At 40.7% G+C, this 22,901-nt stretch overlaps 1 long non-coding RNA gene across 2 annotated transcripts in view; it reads right to left on the bottom strand.

Moving 5' to 3' along the window:
- LOC307179844 overlaps positions 1 to 22,901 on the bottom strand; it is a 914,229-nt gene that overhangs the window by 403,775 nt on the left and 487,553 nt on the right. For both annotated transcript variants that reach the window (XR_013825561.1, XR_013825562.1), the window contains exon 4: positions 5,620 to 5,779. This is a non-coding gene — a long non-coding RNA (uncharacterized lncRNA). The remainder of the gene's footprint in view (positions 1 to 5,619; positions 5,780 to 22,901) is intronic.

The following is a 22,901-nucleotide window of genomic DNA, read 5'->3' as shown; positions in this document are numbered from 1 at the left end:
ACTTCCATTAATCTTCACAATCCCACACTGGAACTTATTATTTTTATTCCCATTTCACAGATGAGGGAGCTTGAAGTGCAGAGACGTTAATTCACACCCACAATCACCAGCCAGTGGTAGAACCACTATAGCCACATTTCAAAGCCACTGCCCTCAGATCACTGTGCCAGAAGGCTCTCTTGTGCCGATCTTCTAAGACTCTGAATATTCCTGGCCCAGGGAGCTAACGAAGGACTTGACTCTCACAAAGTATTGAGGCATCACTATGGGACTGATGGGCTAGCTAGTTGGACACGAGACTTGACTATTTCCACTCCAACCATGCAACACAGACAAACATACGTGAAGCAAGGAGAGGACAGTGCTCTTTATGGAAGAGTAGTACTCTGTTCCACACCACTTCCAGGACATCACCCTTTCTATCCTCGTGTGGGAAAAACTACTCTTTGAGTCCACGCTACCTGGCAATGCCCCTCTTAACCTCTACTGTTCGCTGTCAGCTGCTAAACCTCTGGATACAGCTCTTCATTACTTTAAGATCTTGTCTGCCGGCTCTTCCCAGCCTACCGCTGCCAGCACAGGACAGCATGATCAGGCCTCTGTTTCCTGATACTCACATTTTCAGTGACCTTTTCCTTCATCCCATCTCATCCACCACTCTCAGAGTCACAGAACAAAACATCCCTTCCTGAAAGTCTACTTTGAAACGTTAAATCAGACCTTCTCCTGTCTCACCTCCAGCCTCTCTCTACCTCCCCTGTTCGCTCAGTTCCTCTCCCTAAATCTATGATTTGACTCCGTCAGGACTATGGTTTCCCATGCTGGTTACTATCCACAGCCCCACGCATGCATCATTCCCTTACCACCCTCTTGCATTCTCAGGCTCTTTTGTTCTTTACATACTATTTGGAAAATTTCATCCTGGATTAATACCATATGTGAGTTTTCCTGCTGGGAAGCTTCTGGAGAAAATCATGCAGTCCTCTGAACATTCATAGTCATCAACCTTAATAAGCTCTCAGCAACGCTGGGCAATCTCACTGAATTTCTCTAGTTGTTATTCTTTTCCATTCAATGCAATGATTATTTCAAACATTGTTTACTTGCTTCGACCCCATGGCTGTGTTTGCTCATTTTACTCTCAACACCATCCTCCCCGGTGTAGCAAATACTTCAAACTCCTGCCACTGAACCAACAGAGCCTCTTGGTACATGTATCCGTCCTTCCCTCTTTTTCTCCCGATACACTAGAAGAGATTTTCCTTTTCCTTTTTAAAACCATTTCCTAATATAATAAGTTTGAATGTTTAAAACGTCTTGAATATACTTAGTAGTTGCACAAAACAGTCCCTTACGTCAGTACTGCTCTCCCTCGGCTGCCCTTCAGTATCACTCGGGAGCTTTTAAAGCCCCCGGTACTCTGGATAAAACCCGGTCCAGTTAAATCAGTACCTCTAGGAATGGAACCCAGGCATTTGTCTTTTATACAGCTTCCCAGGTGACTGTCCTACGTAGACAAGGATGGAAACCACTGAGGAAGATCCTAATACACGACGAGGCTTCAAGCTAACTTGGAAATTTTCTCAGCAAAAAAGATGAAGATGTGAGTTAAATCAAAACATGAATTTCATTATTGAGACATTAATAAAAATGTCTTTATTCAAGAAAAAAATACCTTTTTCTACACCAGATTGCTGGATCCCATCCGTGCCTATTTTTTCAGGAATTCTGTACTATCACTAAAGGAAAAAAACCAAACAAAACAAACCTCTGTTTATTTCCCATCTTTCCCTTCATGCATTCCTATTCATCTCCTCGATTTCACAGCCAAATCTGGAAAGCATTTGTTGCTCCGTCTTCTTCCTCTATCACTCACGGAACAACCTTCTTTCATCTGGATTTCGCCCACTCCTCTATCAAAACTCTGGTGCAAAGGCTACCAGTGATGTTCTCGGTGTTTCACTCAAGGGGACGCTTCGTACTCTTCATTCCGCTGACCTTCCGGCGCTGTGTGGAAACGCTCTCTCCTCGCCTTGGCGTCCATGACGCTTTGCGCTGCACGTCCCCACCTCCTTCCCTGTCTCTTCGTCAACAGTCTCCTTCCCAACTGCCCCCCTCTGCATCCAACGGCTGAAGTTCAGAGTCCTTTAGATTCTTTCCGCTTAGGACTTTCCTCTTTATCTCCCTGTGTGCTCTCTCCAAGCAACCTCATACTCTATCAAGACTTCAATTACCATTTGAAAGCCAATGACTCCAAATCCAGACCTTTGGTCCAGATTTCTGAGCTTCAGAACTATATACAGAGCTTTCTTTGGGATCCACCCCTTTTAGATATGTTGTAGCCACTTCAAACTGAACATGAGAATCAGAAACACCACCTTGTCTCTCCAGCCAGAAACATGACAGTCATTTTGGCCCTTCTGACCTCTAACCCATCCGGTCCATTCTCTTTCTTAACCAGCCATGACAACCACGGACTTGTCTCCATCTTCCCAGGGGACCCCTACGACGTCACCCGCTTCCCCTTCCTGAACTGGTGTAACATTTTCCAAACTGGTCTTCCCATAGCCTCTCCTCTCCATGTCTGTTTCGTTCTTCGCACATTTATCAGAGTGATGATTTTTAATAGAAATCTGACCTCATCACTCCTTTGCCTAAAAATCCCCAATGGTTTCTCATTGCACTTAGAATAACGATCAAATTTCTTTAATGGGGTCTGCGAGGCCCTGGACGACCTGTCCTTCACGCACTGCTCCAGGGTGATCTCTATCTACTCTCTGCTCTTCACTGGGCCCCTCTCAGGTCAACAAGTGTGCCAAGCAGTTCCCCACCTTAAGAACTTTGTGTTCTTTCCACGGCCTAAAATCCTGCCCACTCCTTTCCCCAAGCTTCAAGTCTGCTCAAACACGGAATCCCCTATGTGCCCCTCCTTCCCCTAGGACAAGGGCAGATCAGCCTATTGCAAAACCCAGGTAAAACTGTGTGCTTTACTTTTGACATCAATCAGAACAACTTGCGATGAGAGCACAGAGCAGATGTAAGTTTCATGTTCCTCAGCACCTAGCAACCAAGTTCCTGGCACATAAATATTTGTTAAGTGGAAGAATGCTGCTTTCATTAAGCTTCCTCAACTAAAGACTAAAATTACTTCTCTCATGTGTTTCTTTTGTTGCCATTATTCAGATTAATTACAGTCTATAACTGAGAATTATTACAGAGGCATATCCAAAGTGAGACTTTCATTCTCCTTTGTGACACCACGTGTTACGGAAACATTAGCTCTAGAATAAAGCGTCCTAGCTTAAGAATGGCGATGCAAGAGGTGCAGCTTGGTGCTTCCTGTGCTTTCTACTAAAGAAGGGTTGTCAAAACATGAACAGAAATTTAAATGACAATAGAAGAATCTGAGAAGCTGGCGTCATCTGAATAAGTCAGGGCACATTCTGAACTGGACGCTCAAGTTCCCAGATGGGCAAAGCGATCCTGAATTGCAACACACCTCTCTTTTTACCCATGGCAAATTCCCATGATCCAGAGGACAATAAAATCATTGGAGGGGAAAAGGAACAGATGCTCTTTTCTTTTTAAAATATTTCTGTTCCTAGTAAGAAAGCAGTTGTGTTCCTTCAAGAGTTGTTTTATTTCTGCAAAATTACTCTGAAAGTGTTTGCAGTGAATATTACTCAAGTAACTAGCTCCAAAAATGCTCTCCTAAAGAACAGAACCCATTGTATTTATGACTTAACAGTACTTATGAAACACACATTTGGTTATAAATGTGACTGTGATGATATCAGACAGAAAACAGTTTGGATCTTCACAGTTTTGAAGGCTTTAAGTGGTATCCTTGCTATGTCACACTTTTATACCCATTAATGTAACATCCAGTTAGCGAATGAGGATGCTATTTCAATACAGCATTTCTTCTACATGTTAATTAGTAGCTCACTGATGAACAGTTTGCCTTAAAAATGTGCAGAATGACGTAAGTGACAGGTTTTCTTTTCATTACATTTTTATATAATGTGTTTAACTAAACATGTACCATCTCTCTTTGCTCTGAAAGGAAATCCTTCCTTAATGTTATTTAATTTCTGAAAAACTTGAGTTTTGTCAATGAAAAAATGTGAAGACTTCGATTTTGTGGTTCAAATGCTAAATAAAAGGAATCCTCTCAGTAATTATACGTGTTTTCTAATCTTGAACTCTGCTTTTATTGAAATCTAATTTCCCCATAATAATTTTATTACTCATTTTCTCCTCCTTTTTTCAAATAATTAGATTGCCCAAATTACTTATCTGCAAAGTCACATGTATCCTATGTTGATAGGCAGAAATCCCATCTCAGGAAGATTTCTGACAGTGAGTAGTTAGCTCAGTTCATTTAGAAATGATCTATTTCATTAAGATATAAGCATCTATCTTAACGACAGCAGAAAACTCGCACTTCCTTTATTTGCCAAGGCACCCATGCTCTTAATTTCAGGAGGGTATTTTTAGTTTCTAGTAATTTGGAAAAAGGTAACAGGTGAAAAAGTCAGAAAATAAAGTGTAAAAGTATGGTGTCAAGTGCTACTATATATAACACCTATGAAACGCACAGAAAAGTACCTTTGCATTCCAGTAACCCCTGTGACATTTAGACATTCTACACAATTCCTGCTTTCAATCTTTGCCTGCATCACATTCTAGTATTAGTTCTCTCTAAATATAGTCAGAGAACTTTAAGTAGTCAAGTACTCAGAGGGTATACGGTGCAGCAAATAGTAATTCTTTATGCTTTTCTACTTTTTATAATTCACGTTCAGAGGAACTTAGAAAAGTTCAAAAAACTTTAAATGACCATGGTTCAAAAAAAAAAAAAAAGAAAACTGCAGCCTTAGGTTTACTTTACAATATATTTACAATCAGCATGCCCCCCCAAATTCTAACAATAAAAATTATATTTCTGTGTCATATCTTCGGGAATAGACTTGCTTTCATGTAGAGGGGCAGGACCTGCTCATTGACAAAGCAAATACCCTTGATTTCCATTTAACAGTCGCACAAGCATAGGACCGATTTTCATTCACAGAGTTCATTACACATTTGTTACAGTTTTTTTTTTCTGGTAACATTTATCTTTCCTGTTTTATGAACCAGAGCTATTTTATGTTTTCTACCTCTTCTATATGAAATTCTCATAAATAATTACTGGATTTCAAAGGCTCCTGGCAGCCGGACACTTGATAATAGCTATTTCTAACCGATGCTAAAAGAACTATGACGCTGCAGTTACAGACTTACACAGTAGTCTGATTTATTTCTCCTCTCTCCTTCCATCCTTGTCTCCTCCCTCCCTCCCTCCCTTTCTTCCTTCCCTCCTTTCTTTCTTATTATAAGTTGGCATGTGCAACATTGCACACTTATGCACAAAGAGGAGGTGAGATGTCATTTATCTTCTGAAATACTATGGCTATAGGCAGGGTGCAGAAAAAAGTGTACAAAGAAAAGGCAGATGTTTGACAGTCTGTTAGAAAGTTATGTATGAAAGAATGACGGGATTGACTAGAAAATCAGAAAACAAGTTTCTCCCGAAGACAGGGCTATCAAAGCGCCTGGCCTCGCATGGGTACTCACCACATCTGTGTCTTCCCAGGGGGTCGTTCTGGACCTCCACGTAGGCCAGCTGCCAGCAGAGTCAGCGCACTGGGCCTGGGCCCCCTGGCTCTGCCCTGTGGAGAATGGTGGCCACCTTGCCTTCCCAGGAAGCACCTCTTCTTAGGAAACAGCTCTTGGCCTGCAGAGAGAAGGCATTCCTTACACAGGGACCCACAAGCAACTATGACTGTACATGAATAGTTCACATACATAAACTCCATTTCTGTTGGTAATCATTACATGTAAACATTTATAATAACATGAGCTTTTTTTTCTGGAAAAGAGGAATAAATAGATAAACTTGATATAATTGTGCATGTGTAGGTATACAACATTCACTAAAGATACAAATAAAATCCTGAAGACACATCTGGCAGGTTGACTACAGTTAGTAGCGGATCCACCAAAACTCCGGCCCTGGTCTTCTCGGCACTGGGTTTAATTATCTTAGGATAGTCAAACGTTACAACATTCAAGTCTAGTATGACAGTGTACTGGGGTATATCTAGCATGTTCACTTTACAATAACACATATCATGGATTCTGAGAGCAAGTGGAAAAAAATTCAAATTTATGGGGGAGGAAAAGAACTTTCCTTTGTACAATGATAGATTATATTACTTCCAGAAGAGTAAGAGAGACAACAGAACTGTTGTGGGCACTACATTAGGATAAGAATCAGGCAACTTCTGCCCCTCATTTCTCTGCCACACGGAAGGTGAAGTAACTTATTTGATTAGTGAGTTTACAAAAGAACCGGGACAAATTTAGGGCAGACGCTTCTCATCCCCTTCTCTTGGGAGCCGGCCTCTCCTCTGAAAATGCAGGTTCTTTTCTGTTTTCCCATATGCCACAAGCTTACTCAGGGGCACGTGCTACCAATGATGGGGGCGGGGGGCAAGGCCATGGTTGGGAGTGTAGGTTCAGTTCACAGAGTGATAATGGTGCCCAACGTTTGGTACCATGGCCACGGTCTCTCTCCTCATCCACCTCTCCGATCTCATTTGTTTTGTCTCTCCCTAACACACACCATCACACTCCAGCCGGAATAGCCTTCTTCCAATCTGTGGCTACATTGCTCTCTTTACTACATCAGGAGCCTTGTATAGGCATCTTCTGCCTGGCGTGCTCTTCCCATTAATTTTCACATAGCTGGCTCTGTATCCCCTTTCAGTCCTGATCTGAACGTCCTCTGCTAGCTAGACTTCCTGACCACCCTATCTAAATACCAGCCTTCTCTCCATTACTGAATATTACAGTCCTCTGTTCCTTTTCTTCTATTTATTTGTTTATTTATTTGGCTGTACCGGCTCTTAGTTGCGGTATGCGAACTCTGAGTTGCAGCATGTGGGATCTAGTTCCCTGACCAGGGATCGAACCCAGACCCCGTGCATCGGGAGCACGAAGTCTTAGCCACTGGATACCAGGGAAGTCCCCATTTTCTCCTAAATTAACATAACCCGGCATGATAGTGTGGTCCTTTTGTTGGTTTAACTTCCCTCCCTGGGACTCCAAGATTCATGAGGTGAGGGACCATGGTTGTTTCATTTGTAACTATTACAGAGTTCACTCAACATTTCTAGAATAAATGATTGAAAAGACATTGGTAGACATGGAATCTTAAAATACATTTAATTTCTGGGAAATATTAAGAGGGACATAATATTAAGAGGGAAATATTAAGAGGGACATAATAGTTTAAGATCATCATGAGATATCTTTGAAATGAGTGTATAGGAACTGTGGTGTTTAAATGATACTATCTTCACAGATCAAACACAAGAATGCCCAGATGATAAAAAAGAAATGCTTTGCTGGGTGGCCTGAGGCTAGCATCTTATAATACATCTGGAGATGGCATCTATCATTTACCAGCATGTACTTGGGAAACTTTGACAAGGGAAAGTGTTTTCATAGAAAATACAGTATTCATTGAGTATTGCCGTTCAATTCCAGCACTAGAGACATTCTCCAAAGATATTCCAAGGAGCTGAGGAGAAGACTCAACAGTCAGCTGCCACGTGCTCTTTGGAAGACTGACAGGCAGAGCGTGGGGCCAACACGACCTAAGTTTTCAGACCGCTCAACAGAGCGGGGACATCAAACCCTTCAAGCGGCCTTCCTCAAGGCGGAGCTTAGCAGTAGCCGTAACTGTGACGGTGGCAACAGCCATGGAGACAGTGGTGGCAATGCCAACCAGACGTGACGCCCTCAGAACAGGGAACAAAGTCACGATTCTTATGTGTCATAAGATAATGAGGTCTGATGGGTGGCAGTTCACTTTGCAGATGAGCTTTTAGTAATTACATCTGCCAAGGTTTCTCTGCTTTCTCTGCTTATAACCGATTGTGCAGCCTCTAGCAAAGCCTCTACTACCAGGAAGGACACAACAGCAAACAGCATTCCTGAAAACAAACACGATCTGGAACCCATTTCTGAGTAAACGAAAACTACATAGGAACAACATAGAGTCCCTTTGTACAGGGAGGGCAAGGCCCTGCAGCTGTCTCAGGTGGCCCAGCCTCAGACTCTGGGCTCCAAGGTCACCGGCAGGGGTGGAGTCTGTGACCTTCTTTGGTACCAGACTTGCCCTGATGGCAATGAAATGCTACACTAAGCTAGGCAGGAAGGTTTGCAAGAGACGCTGAACAAACTAAAATTGGGTTGAACACCGCCCCAAAGGACCAGAGCTTACCAAGGGACTCACAATGCAATCTGTTCAAAAATTCCTGGAAATTCCCTGGCGGTCCAGTGGTTAGGACCTCCGCGCTTTCACTGCTGAGGGCTCGGGTTCAATCCCTGGTTGGAGAACTAAGATCCCACAAGCCCCCGGTGCAGCCAAAAAGAAAAACAAAAAAACCCCAAACAAAACAGAACAAAATTCCTTGAGCAAAGAGCCGCGTCGATGTATTATGTTCTCTCAACCTCTGGATTCTGGTAGGATTTGGCGTGTGCCGCTTAGAGAGGGATTCAAACTAGCATGCAGGCGTATTACACCCCAGGACAGGCTTGAAGGTCCTGAAGTGTGACTTGGAACATGTGCGCAACTGGCGTCCAACTAGATTAAAGATCTACCGGCAGTTCACGTTTCATAGATGCTTACATTATAAACATGAGTCCAGTTATTACTAAACTCAGGGCTTTGTGATAGTAAGTTATCAAGTAACAATCAGCAACAGGTGGTGATATTACATATATAAAATATAGATAACAAACATAATAAAATATACAACATATTTATAATATATACTAAAATACAAATATGTAAAATAGAAAGATGTTTTAATAAAAAGACAAGGTGTATGTAATATAAACATAATATATATAGATCTAAAATATATTTATAAACTAAATATGTGCATGTATGGATATATATTTTTCATCATGAAAATATATATATATTCCTGAAGACAGCGAGAAGGATCTCTCTCTGCAACTATGCACTTCAGCTCCCCCTTGCAGTCGTTTTTTCCCCAAATCTCAGGAACTTAAAATTATTGAAAAAAATTAAAACTACATCAATACAATTTTAAGCTCTGAACATATGCAAAGCATTATGGGATTCAAAAAAATATATGATATTGGAACTTGTTTTAGAGAATGTACTTCATTGCATCATTTATTTTCCTGGGTAGATACGTGTGTGTACATACCCAGAGCACCTTAATATGCTTCATTTCCAAAGTATGTGTTCCTGGAAAGACTCCTGCTAATAAAGTGAGTGTGACAACGCTAATATATTTGAGCTTTCACGTCATCCTCTCAGAATCTGGATGCCAGCCTGCAACGGAGATTATAGCTAAATAAATGACTCAGCAGTCAAGTCTAGAAATGGGCAGATTTAGCTCTCAGGGTAATGTTAACTTCACTGCAGTATTAGGGTATTAGTAATCTCATCAACTTTTTGGTTAGGATGGATAAATAACTAGCTTTTAGTATGTAAATTACCAGTGAAAACGTTTTACAGAAAATGGGTCAGGTTAGAGATGTAAATGAGGCCTAAAATGTCCCATTAGGTTTTGAATTGCCTTTTTTTTTCCCCTAAGCATTATAAATCTTGCAAGCTTTGGGGGTAATGTTCTTGCTTGAAGAGGCTAGTAAGGTCTTTCCCAATAAGAAATGAACAAAAATACTTCTGAAAACTAATTCTGCTTGAAAAAAATAGAGCAACTTGAATACTGAAGTATAGTTTTTAGATAAGTTGCACAGACCACAGGTACAGACTTTGCAAAGGACACAGTGTGGAGAGGTATCATTCAATGGCTCTCGTTTAAAATCAATTGTATATTTGAAGGATACTCATCAGATCTTGAGACAAATCATTAACCACAAATACAAGTCTATCTTTTGTGAAGGAATGGATCTTTGATTTGGCAAAAAAGTCTCTCTGGTTCTGCTCCGACAAGTCCTATTTGTAGCGCTCTTGACTAATCCATGTTTTCAGAACAAATGCGATGCAAAAACAGGATCGTGCGCTGCTCTTGGGTCAGCTCGCACCGTGAAGTGATGAACGCACACACAAAAGCAAGGCAGAAGCCGCTCCAGATCTTATGAGACACTAATAAAGCAGCGTCACAACAGACGGAGACTGTCACCAGGCGGCTTCACGCCTCTCCCTTTCACCACGTTGGTTTCCCTCCTACAAACCACTCATTTACAGCAGCCTAAATGAGCCTCGTGTGACAATGTATGAAGTGCTTGCTGCCTGTGTTCATCTATCACAGCACTGCCAATGTTTAGGACAGTTTAACATCTCCAACTCGTGACAAGGGGCTGAATTTTTGTCACTCGGAAAGCTGCAAAACTGGCATAGTAAATATGTAATTACAGTAACTACCTATATTTAACCAGCCTGGAAAGCTAACGGGGAAATCCACCAACCCACTGGGATCATCTAGTTTGTTTCTGTGTTGGGCCTAATTAAAGATAAACGCATAAGGTCAACGATTATAAAACCACATTTGGATAGCTTTCTTTTCAATTGTCAGCAAAAGCCAATGTCCCCTCCCCTCCAAGAAAAATCAACTCTTTCTAAAATATCTGCTTAATATCCGCCTGCTCCTTCATTGGTTTGTTTTAACATTTTGCTGTAGCAGCCTTTGTAACGGATCTTTGCAAAATGAAGCCTTTTGTGTTCACCCCAAGCGACCTAACCAAATCACAGGTATGCATATGTCACGTTTTGTTAGAGATTTTATTGTTTCATTAATTTTATCCGTTAAGAAAAAGGGACTGTGAGACTTAAATTTCTTCACACTAGTATCTTATTTAAATTGGTCTTTGCTGCCTACCAAAGTTTTAGAGGTCAATAAAAGATGTTCTCACATGTTTTAGCAAAGATAAGTGATGGAGGTGACAGCAGATCTGGAGGCTGTTCAGACCTAGTCTCAGCGGGTTAAAATAACAGAGCAACTCAGGTGGTCGGTCGCTGTGTTATGTCATGTGTTCTGATGGAAGAGAGTTACTTCAAATAGACAGGACAGATAATGTGAGAGAGAAATGAGTCCCAACATGTATTCGTATGACCTACATACCGCCATGCCACCCTTTATTTGCTAACTACTAAAATTCTATTACCGGCATCCCTAAATCTTGCACAGCTTTTCTTCTCTTACTTCATCTGCTGGGTATCCCTTCCAATTTCATGTGAGTTATTTCTCGAGGATAACCTTGAATCCTCTCTCCCTGTCTAGCCAGGGTCTTCTTGAAAGAGGAACCTCCTTCCCAGGAGGTAGGAAACACACACCACTGCCTCTACCTTTTTGGTTATAGTTTCTTATTTATCTAATACATGCACAAAAGACTATTCATGTCATCACTTAGAGTTAAGAGTAACGGTTCAAATTCACCAAACACTTACCACGTGCCACATATTCACTTGATCCCCCAAGCAGTCCACGTAGGAAGCATAATCATTTGCCCCACCGTATAAATGAGTAGACTAACCCGTGGGGAAGCTAGGTGCTGTGACCGAGATCATGTGTGTTCAATAGTGTGTGGTGGAAACAGAACATGAGTGCAAGTACAAGTTCAAAATCAGTGCTCTACACGTGATCAACAAAGAGTCTCTGCTAGGCACATACTTCCTACACACATTCTAGTCTCTAACACACGCTGTCATCTGTGTTAGGTGTCTAATAGCCGGGGGGTTAGGGCTCTGATGCTCTCATGAATCCAGCCTGGTGTGTCTTTGCTAATAGCACCCCATCCCCAGACTCTATCTGAGGTGACACTTGTTCCCTTTGATATGAAGCGAACGAGAGCTGGAACCCACATTTAAGTGGTAGTTCTTTATGCTCCTGTCATTTATATGATAATAAAGTCTTTGGGAACACAGTTCTATTTCTTGGTAAGGCCTCTGGACATCGTGAGTTCAGAAAATCCATTACCAGAAATAATACCTCACAAATACTTACATGTTTACAACATTCAAAGTTTTCACAACCATGACTGCACTGCATTTTCAAAGTAGCAGTCTAAGTCAGGCACAGCCAATATATAATCATGCCATTTTGTTAAATGATTACAGAGAAAGGGTGGAAGAGAAAGTAAGGTTTGCTTAGCATAAACTATCTGGGCACACTATCCTACGTACTTCGCCTAAATTCTCCCTTCAAATTCTCATACCTTCCTTCTGGTGTACGTGTTCTTAAACACATTACAGGTGACTTAACTGGAGGTCATAGCATATAGTTAACAGCGTGTAAAAGGGGTTAGAACCCGGATTAGAAGTCATGTCCCTCCCCAAGACCATCCTCTTTTCATTATAACTCAAGCTCGGTTGGCAGCACACGTTCAGTGCTTACACAGGCCCTTGTCTTCTTCCTTATCTCAGGCTGGGGTCTTGTTTCTCTACATAGGTTTCGTTCTGTTAATGGAAAGAACCACATTTTATTTTCTTTGAGTCGCTCACAGCACATGCCTTTGAAGCTGTGCTTAAGAGGCCAAGTTAATTTAAATACTTGCGATTTGAATGTGGTCTGGAAGTAAAAGAAAGCTTTCCCTGCCTGTACTTTTATCCATTCACCCAGCAACTGTACCTCTCAAGCACGTCTGGACAGGTGCTGTGGTCCTAGAAACCCCTATTCACTCCTGGCCACTCCTCCTTAGGTGAGCTATGTTGAGGGCCACAGTTGGAACTCATATTATCCTAAGACCTCTGAGCCTCAGCGAGTCTAAACTGACTTGTCCAAAATATCAATGAGTAAGTAGCGAAATCAAGCCTAAAGCCACATCTCTGAACATCTCTTTGCACAGCACCTGTGTATAAAGTAGTGTTTGTAGTTGTTATCTTTATCATATATCTGGAAGTATAGATCATAAAATTTGCAAGACACTTTTTTTTTTTTTTTTTTTTGCCTTACGTGGGCGTCTCACTGTTATGGCCTCTCCCGTTGGGGAGCACAGGCTCCAGACGCGCAGGCTCAGTGGCCATGGCTCACGGGCCCAGCCGCTCCACGGCACGTGGGATCCTCCCAGACAGGGGCACGAACCCGTGTCCCCTGCATCGGCAGGCGGACTCTCAACCACTGCGCCACCAGGGAAGCCCGCAAGACGCTTCTTATTTAGAATATTATGATGATGAATGAAATTTTTAAAATAATCTTACACAAATAATAAGTTATCAGAATGCTGATTAGTTACAACAAAAAGAAACATTTATAGGTTGATGTAACTTAAAATCAAGGAGATGGATTCAGAAACACATGATGCTTTTCTTATTGGTTTCGTCTGTGTACGTGCATGGATTTATAAAAGACTGATTATATTGTGAAAGTGTTAACACAAATCAGCCTTCTGTTCATGGATTTTATTTCATTTCCCTCTGCCTTCCCCATCCTGTTGTTTTGTATGAAACATAGTCTTGAGGAAAAACAGTAAGAAATCCCACTGCATTGTAGCATATAGCATGTAATGGGCAAATAATAAATGTTGAATGAATGAATATGGATAGGTCGGGTAGTTTGATTACACTGGTTGAAATGATCACTGCTTAGTGTAAAATAACACAGTGAAAGGAATTATGTTGAATCTCTATCTATCTATCTTTAGCTGTAAGAGTCTATATCCTGTGAGATCACAGAATACGTCTGAATTGTTCACTCTGCATACCCAGCATCAGGTAGAGTACTGGACTCACGTTAGATATTCAATGTATATGTGTCTCATCGATGAACACTCACTGCTCACAAGCAGTTTATAATCCAGGAGTGTAGATAAGTGGAGAATATTTTTCACCCTCTTTCTCATTTCTGGCCTCAGTATTTTAAAAGGATGGCCAGCCTATTGGAAATATTTGGGCGGAAACTTTTGGTTTTTCCCTAACTCACTCATCTATGAGGCACACACACACCATGTTCGAATGAACGCACAATGCTCTGATTTGCACACGTCATTTTAGCAAGAGAGATGACGAGGAACATTTTTACGATTCTTCAGTCTCATCTGCGTATTCTATTCCCAAGCGTTGCAAAGGGTTCTCATGGTGTTTCTCTGAACTATAGCTTTGCTTATTTTTGTGTATATATTATGCCACAGCTTAGAGCTGCATATTTGTAATATGAAACCACAGAAACCTCAACTAAAATTTTTTCAAATGAGAATCATTTGGTTTAAATTTCACTAACTTTAGGTCAACACAAACAAAACAAACAAAAACAAAAGCAGACTCACAGACAACAGAAAATAAATGAGTGGTTGCCAAAAGGAAGAAGGGTGGGGGAGGAGAAGGGGATTAAGAGGTCAAACCTCTGGTTATATAATAAATAAGTCACGGGGATGTTAATACACAGCATAAGGAACGCGCTCAATAACACCGCATAACTCTCTGCGGGGAAAAACGGTCACTAGACTTATACGGTGCTGATCATTTCATAGTGTGTGTGCAAATGTCAAATCATTATGTAGCGCATCTGAAACTAACACAACATGGTAAGTCAACTGTATTTCCAAAAAAAAAACACCCAACTAACCACTCTGTGACTGTAACCTTATTTTGTTAAGTTTAGTTTGAATGCAAGAAATCCATAAGCCCTAAAATAGTTTAGTGTTTGGTAAACAAAATAAATATAATAATATAATATTAGCTTTCATATATAAATTATATTTTGTTCAAATTTTTTACCGGTAAAAACTTGCTTTCAATTTTAATGGATATATTTTTTAAACTGAACAATTTTGGAGTATCTTGGATGGAGATGAAATGTATCAAAGTTTACCCATACAAATTAAGGAAAAATATTAATTTTCACCTAACAGTTTTTTGGTTTTTTTTTTTTTAACTCATTGGTTGGTTTTCAGGAATGAGTTAAAGTTGTAAAGTCATAAATAGAAGGATAGGTGTATTCACATCCATCTTCCGACCTGAGTAAAGATTTATCACATTTTGAAGATTCCGTTTAAAAGGAAGATATTGCTCTTCAGCAGACTGCGGAAACTCCAAAGCTTATGGATGCCCTTGTGGAATCTCCACCCCAGCAAGGGTGAGGGTGAGTGTGTGTGTGTGTGTGTGTGTGCGCGCAAATGTGCGTCGTATCATGCATTGAAGGTATTTCAAGGCTACACTGAGCTTATGTGTACATATGGAGAAAAGAGACAAGCATCCCTTTAACAAGCAAATAATTAAGAATTAACATAGATCTATCTGGAAAGATCTGAGACTGATGGAAATTCAAGCTGCCCTCACACCCATCAGCAAAACTTCCAGCAAAGGATCTGTGGGCGTTACTGTCTTTATGCATAGCTCTCTGATCTATGGAAATGGTAAGGAGGAGAGAAAACCGGAGAGCACTTTCCTTCTGGAAACCTGTCCTTCAGCCTCTGACAGGCGTTTACAAAAACAGGTACATGCTCATGTCCTAGTAATTGCAACTGCGTTTCTCTACAATAATCTCTATATGCGTAGGTACCAACTGTATCCGCCTAACCTGTATATCGCTACGTTCCAAAAACTTCCTGCAACTGATTCTATCAATTCATGCGTCCCCCATCGATTTGGTCAACAGCATCCGTCCAAACGCTCTCTGGGATGGCTGGCCCATTCTGTGGTCAGGTTTCTAAGGGTCCTTTCATCGAATCTCTTTTAAATATACTTGTACTTGTGCTACACGAATACAATAGACAGTCAGACTCTCTTGTATATCACAGAGATCTAATTTATCTATTTGGAATTTCCATATTTCTTGACTTCATTAAGAATAATTTACATTAATGTTTTACTCTGATCTAAACTAATGTGGCAAAGCTGGAAATCGGCCAATATCTTAGGAAATAATAATTTCAACAATACCACGTCCCTTTAAGGACATGTGGTGCGTGAAGGGGAAAAAGTCATCATATCACAGGCTTAGATACTCTGAAAAATTAAAATAGAAGCATACGGAAGTCTCAGAGAAGCAGCTTCTAAGGTAGCATTTGAAACGAATCAGATGTTTTCTATGGGAGTATACTCTTTTAAAACGATTAAAACTCTCGAGTTTAGGAGGATTATTACATTCCGTATGTGAGGTGTATTGAAAAATAATTGTCCTGACCTTCTTCCTGCTTCATTTTTAGTTAAGTTTTAGCTGCAATGCAGTTCAAGTGCTCAAAATACTACAGCGTAAGTCCATCTCCATCACCCCAGGCACAAGTCCTACCTGAACTTGGATTATGATGTTTTATAGGAGGCCAAGGTCAAGGTACTCACTCACAACAAGTGTTCCGTGGAGACTGTGATGTTGTCTCACGCGCCTGCTCAGAACGGCAAACCTGAAACGGGGTATCACATTGATCTGTCCATCCCTGGAAGCCGGGCCTTGGAGAAGCCACGGGAAGTGTGTGGCAGGAAAGGAGACCTAGTCGTGACATCCTGCCCACCTCTCTCTGGCAAGAGGCAGCCCTTCTCTTGTCACCAGCTCTGAAGGCAGCTGGCCGCGCTGACACAATGCCCAGCACACAGAGGGAAGGGCTGCGGGAAGCGAGCTGATGGCCCCTCTCTAAGGAGAGGGAGAAAGAGAAAAGGCAGGACACTTAAAATAAACAATACGACTCACTCTCTGATGTAAAGAGCCAGGGATGTCAGAAGGGAATGCAAATCCGGCACAGAAGACCTGTGTTTGCTTCTCTTGCATTTTGACATTTTCCTAGAAGCACTTGCTAGCGCACTCACATTAAGCTTCATTTCAGATTCCGTCCGAAGTCAAACTACCAGATGCAGCAGAGTGTGACAAAACTTTCCGAAAGAAAAGATCGGAATGAACGCTCATGTGGATTTTTCATTCATGGCATTCCCGAGAAGACCAATTACAAAAATTAGAGGTCACACGAAAAAGCAAACTGCACAGTAAGAAAGTATTGCTTCTACTATTATGAAAATATGATAGCACATCTAGTTTTCACAAACTCTCCAGCTATTCTTACGATTAAAGTTACCTCGCGTGTGCTTTCACTCCTTCACCAATAAAGCTTCACAATCTAAATTAATTCTAAATATGAAGATGAATACTGTGAGCAGGAATAAACTATCAGATTTTCACGTGGAAAAGAGGGACGCTGGAACCACGGTGCACGTTATATACTTGAGATCACTGTGTCAGTGCAAATAGCACACGTAGAAATTCCGAACAGCACATTCTGAAAGCATGAAAGTGTTTGAAGGATAATGTTAGTGGCGTGAGCTATATTTTCCAAAGATGTCACATCAAGGGTCTAAAAACAAAGAAATACAATCCAGAAAAACAGCATGTTAAACCCTGTTTCTTATCTGAGGTTGCACTACAGTTATAAAAAAGAAGAAAGAAAAAAAAAAGGAAAGAAAATTAAATTTCTATTTTCACAGGCAATAATATGTTGTACAGTTTGCAATTAAAAATAAATTAGGCACAAAATCTGCAACATATTGTTATTAAACTTTCATTAAACCTCTTGAGTTATGCTGGTGAATGCAACATGCTAACAGAAATGCTAGGGTTGCATGAGTTTCTGGCATATGAAATAAAATTATGTCTTCAATCTACAAAAATTTAATCTACAGCTTAGCTGATTGGATGGAGCACGTTAACACCATTTTGGAGGTTTGAGAAGAGCAAGTGCTGTAATCCTCTGAGTATTTTGATCACTAGCACACAAGCATGTAACATGCTTTGTGTTCAAGGGGAACCTTTATCCAGGATGCAAAGCTGGTGCTGAATTATAATCACATTCAAAAAGATTGCAAGCCTGTGGGTATTACGCTTTGCACTCTCAAGCTTAACCAAGAAGATTTAAGCAACCTACTCCGGGGCCATAGAGTTGATCTGATAAGAGTATTCCCAGACCTTGAAGTTTATTTTTATCAGAAGTTTTGCATTCAAGGTCTCAAACATTAGAACTTTTTAGTGCTAATCAAAAGTGTCTCCATTCAACTCCAGCAATGACACTTACGAGCAGATGGAAGTCATAACGTACAGAGAAAAAAGAGAGGGACAGACACAATAGTTTTCCCCTGAACAAAAGAAAATCTTGAAGGCCTGAAGACAACTTCTGATATCTCAGATGTTATTCCAGATTTCTTTGCTGTATTTGTGTCTGAAGATTTGTCAGATATGTTTGCCACTCAATTTAAATAACTTAGTTATTGAAATGACAGGTGTCATCTGTATCCTAAAGCGGAGTCAACTATTTTGCTGAACTGTTTTCTGTTCAGATGAATCAGGGAGTTGTTTATAGAGCAGGTGTTGTTCAGATTCAGTCTCTAATATCAAAGACAAGGATAAAATCGAGGTTAAGTTCAGGATTTATTTTTCCATACACTTCCATAGAATGACTACTGAACATTAATTAAAATATGATTGAAGAATGACATGAAATAATCCTATATGAATTTCCCTCCATTGTGGATATGAGAAAATAAAGATATAGACAGCTGAGGTTCTCTAGAATAACTGGATCAAGGGTCTTAAACCTAACGTCATGTATTTTTTCTTTGCTCTTTTGTAATCAATGACTATTTGGGGAGCTGTTCCTGTTACATTTACATAGTTTTGATCGAAAAGGAGAAAGGACTAGGATAATTTCTCAAAACCAGTCTATACCTTTTCACTTATTTATCATTTCTCTTTTTTCTTTTCTTTTTTTTTAACCAAGAAAACACATATAACTCAAACCAATATGTCGATAAAGGTCCAAGAGAGAATATTTTTCTCTTTCAGTTATAATGAAGTGAAAGGAGTTTCCCACTGGGTGCTTTAAAAAACAACAACAACAACAAAAAAAAAAACAGAGAAAGAAAGACACATCACCTCTCATTCATCGCCATGAAGGCTTAGCTTGATCTGTTCAGATCTTGATCTGTTTGGCTTCTTTCACTAATGAGACTCTGTGCCATGGTCACGGCATCCATCCTTGGTAGCCTCAACTGCCCGGGCAAGACAAAGGACATGAATAGATGACAGCAGACGACCAGACAGGGCTGAGGCTTAGACAGTAAAGGAAGGTACAGAAGGTACAGGTTGGATGTTGTTTGCAGAGACCTGCAGAGACCTGAGATGACCTTAGCAAGTCTCTGAGTCTGAACTGGAAAACCACGTTGACTAGTCGGGCCAGGTGGCAGGCCCAGGGGAGATACATCTGGGAATACAGACTCATATATATATAGAGAGAGGTCTGAGTCAAGAAAGAAGAAAAGTCAGAGATTCAATTTAGAGTTTAGGGTTCACATTGGGCCTAATGATAGAAGTAGGGATACAGATATTTCATCAAGCGATTGGGAAGAGTTTCCAAAACTTCAGCAAGAGGGTGGCGGATCTCAGGGCAGCACGATCTCAGTGCCGGTTTCTAGCTGTCTTTGAGGTGTTGTCAAGGAAAGGCTGAGACTCACCCCGTCTTTCACTCTCCCTCCCTTTGCCAGGAGAGTAACATAAACTTCTTCTTGTACCTATGACTGCAGGAGGACTAAAACCTCAGGGGTCACTTCACTTTTAAAAAGCTGAACCTAGTGGCTAAGAAGATTCCCACATGATTAATTCAAGGATGAGGACCAAAGACTGGTGAGGACACCGTACCCAACAGGGGGATTAGGGCCTGGCTAGATAAAGTGATGGACGCATTGAATTATTACAGGCCTGTGTAAGTCCTGGTCATTACAGGCCTGTGTTAAGTCCTGGTCATTACAGGCCTGTGTAAGTCCTGGTCATGTCTGACCTCTCTAAAGTATGTGACACCATCGATTACTCCCCTGATTCTTAACTCTCTCTCCTTTTTTATTTCCTGACGCTGACGTCTGCGAGCTCTTCTACCCTTCGTTCAGTTTTATTGTCCTATTTGGGCTTCTGGACATCCTCTTCGTTTATCTAATCATTACGGTGCGTCAGGATTCTGCTCTTGCTTCTTTGCCTTTTTCATGCAAAATACTCTTCCTGGATGTTCTCATTTTATCCACTGGCTTCCACTTCAGTAATACCCTGATGATTCTCAATCTCTATTTTCAGGTATTAGCATTCTTCCAAGATTCAGAGCTGCATTTCACTGGCTGGACATAACACATTTGCATGTTTTCAGGGACTTGAGAGACGACATGTCATAAACTAAATGCCTTCTCTTCCTTTCAGTCTTCCTCCATCCATGCCTAGCCCTGCTCCATCCCCTGTAGCCCCCATCTTGCTTAATGGAGCAATTATCTATCCGGAGAAAGTAAGCTGTTGTCATTTTCCAACCTTCTCTAACCCTCACCCTTAACATCCAATATTATAAAATCCTGCTAATGCAGCCTCGAAAGTGTCTCCTGGGTACACCATCGCTTCTCTTGCCATTTTGCTGGTGCTTTAGTTTTATCCATCATCTTCCCATCAGACTTTCACAGTAACTCCAGTATCTGATTCCACCAGTTCAGTGGTTCTCAGAATGTGGTCCCAAGACAAGAGGTATCAGCACCACCCTTGGTAGAAATAGAAAATCCCAGACCCCACCTCAGACCTATTGATTAAGAAACTCTGGGTGTGAGGGCCAGGAGCCTGTGTTTTCAACAAGCCCTCTACCTGATTCTGATGAATGCTGAATCTGAGAATCACTGAGTTGATCTCTATTCTGCTGGCCAAAAGGTTTCCTCTGTAAGAAATCCGCTGGTGTCATTCCTCCCACGTACAGATCCACTGGTTACCTGTAAGATTAGCCCAGAATCTGCAGCAAAGTGTATGCGGTAGTCGATACAGTTTACCAATATTTTCAGTTTTTCTTCAGGAACATGGTACAGTTTCACCTCCCTGCTCTTTGCAAGTTAGGTGTGCCCGTGTACTTGCTGTGGCTAATAAAATGTAAGAGGTGTGTTTCACTTTGGGTGAGTTTCCAGTGCACAATTCAACATGTTTCTTTTTTTCCCTATTATAGTGTTCATATGGTGGAGAAAGAGGAACATGAAGAGCAGAGATCCAAGCTGACTGGGGTCACCATGCAGTGGAAGAAACAAACAAGTCCTCACGGTTTTAAATCACTGAGATTTGGGGGTGTTTGTTATAGCAGCATAACCTGGCCTGTTCTGACGAATTCACTTTACCTCCTCCACCTTGGCTGCCGTTCAGGAATTCTTCTTCTCCTCTTTCCTTACTCCTCATACAAATAATAATAATAAACTCACTGTTCAGTAAACTTGCTGAGCTTTCTCGTGACATCACAGCCTTGAAGATGCTATTCTCTGCACTTGGAACTCCTGACACACATTTTTACCCAGATGATTCCATTCTTTGATTTTCAACTCAAATATTCATTCTTCTGGTTACCTTCTCCTGAGTCCCTGGGGCTAAATCAATGCTCCATTCTCTGTGCTATCAGAACAATCTTTTCATCCCTCTGAAATATTTTGTATCATGGTTTACGGTAATTTAATTGCCCTGACTTTTTGTCTGCTCACGAAACAGTAATTTCCTCAATGACTGGGACTCTGACTTATTCATTTTTATTCCAACAGGGGGATTATTCTTTTTTAAAGGCCTTTATCAAATCACTTACATGTATTTCTAGAAGTAAAGTAACCTAAATCTTCTACAGCTATCATAGTTTCCTAAGTATACGTTATATTAAGTAGCTTTTTAAACTTTTTCTTATAACCTTAAACAATTGGTTATTTTACTCAATGTCATGTTGGGTTAAGGTCTTTAGGAAGCAGTCTGCAGTAATTCCCACATCCTTTGCTTAGGTGGTGACAATGGCTCAGTACAATTAACCCCTTGAATATTGAAACTACAAATTTACATAGCAGAAGTGACAGCTTTATAAGATAACTCATCTTGCTAAAATTATAGTTTTTCTCTTTTTCACATGAATGCACCACCCTATGTAACCACAGTATCATTCATCTGCCATGTTCTGCACCCTACACAATTTTGTGCAAATTTCCTTCAGTTGTTTTCATGTCAGTTTCACATGTCACTGGGTTTACTTTCACGTGATAACAGGTATTTCATCATGGATTTGCCCTTCAGAGACCCTAAGGTCATAAGTAAGACTTCTTTAATACATACTCCTTCACCTAATCTTGCCAAATGCCCCTTCCTCTGAATTTACCTTTTTCTGTTGATGACAGCATCATTCTTCTGAGATCTCTAGTAGCTTATGGCCACCTTTGTCTTCTTGGCTTCCCCTATCCAAACTAGTACGCAATGTCTTTCACATTTTTTTTTGGGTCAATTTTATTTAAAAAAATTCATCTGACTTCTCGTCTATCCCCAATTAATTCGAACAACAACAAAGAGAGACTGAACTGCTTGAAACAATGCTTGCCCATTATTTCCTTGCCCTAAGGGCTTCAAAAACTCTTCTCTTCAACATGAGCCCAACCTCTTGAGTGGATTATATAAACAAATGGCCTTTATCCTTCATCCTACCTTTATCTTCCTTGTGCCTCCCAGTTTAACACCCCTATTTAGTGCTGCATGAGCTGGACTCATCCACTCCACTTTTGTTCTCTTGCTCATGGAATGTTTCTCTACTGGAATTCTCTCTCTTGATCTCATTGCCTTAATAACCCTACTCATCCTTCATCTCCCTCCTTCATTAAGCAAGACATTTCTAGTCTATAGAACTTTTTCCCTTCTTTAAATTCTAACACTTGCTAAATATTTAACAACTATGCTATAACATTCTTCTTTTTCATTGTCATTTATCATCATTTAAATTGTCTCCCTCATCATACATTTATTTACCACTGGATTGTCTTATAACTGTATCCCCAGTAAGTTTTCCAGAATACTGAATACTCATGATAACGTTCACACAGAACTGGTTCCACACATACCGTACTGGGTGGTTAG

The sequence above is a fragment of the Stenella coeruleoalba genome (assembly GCF_951394435.1).
Source record: "Stenella coeruleoalba genome assembly, chromosome: 21".
Taxonomy (NCBI): domain Eukaryota; kingdom Metazoa; phylum Chordata; class Mammalia; order Artiodactyla; family Delphinidae; genus Stenella; species Stenella coeruleoalba.
Note: the sequence above shows the minus strand (reverse complement) of the source record. Positions and strands in the feature narration are given on the sequence as shown.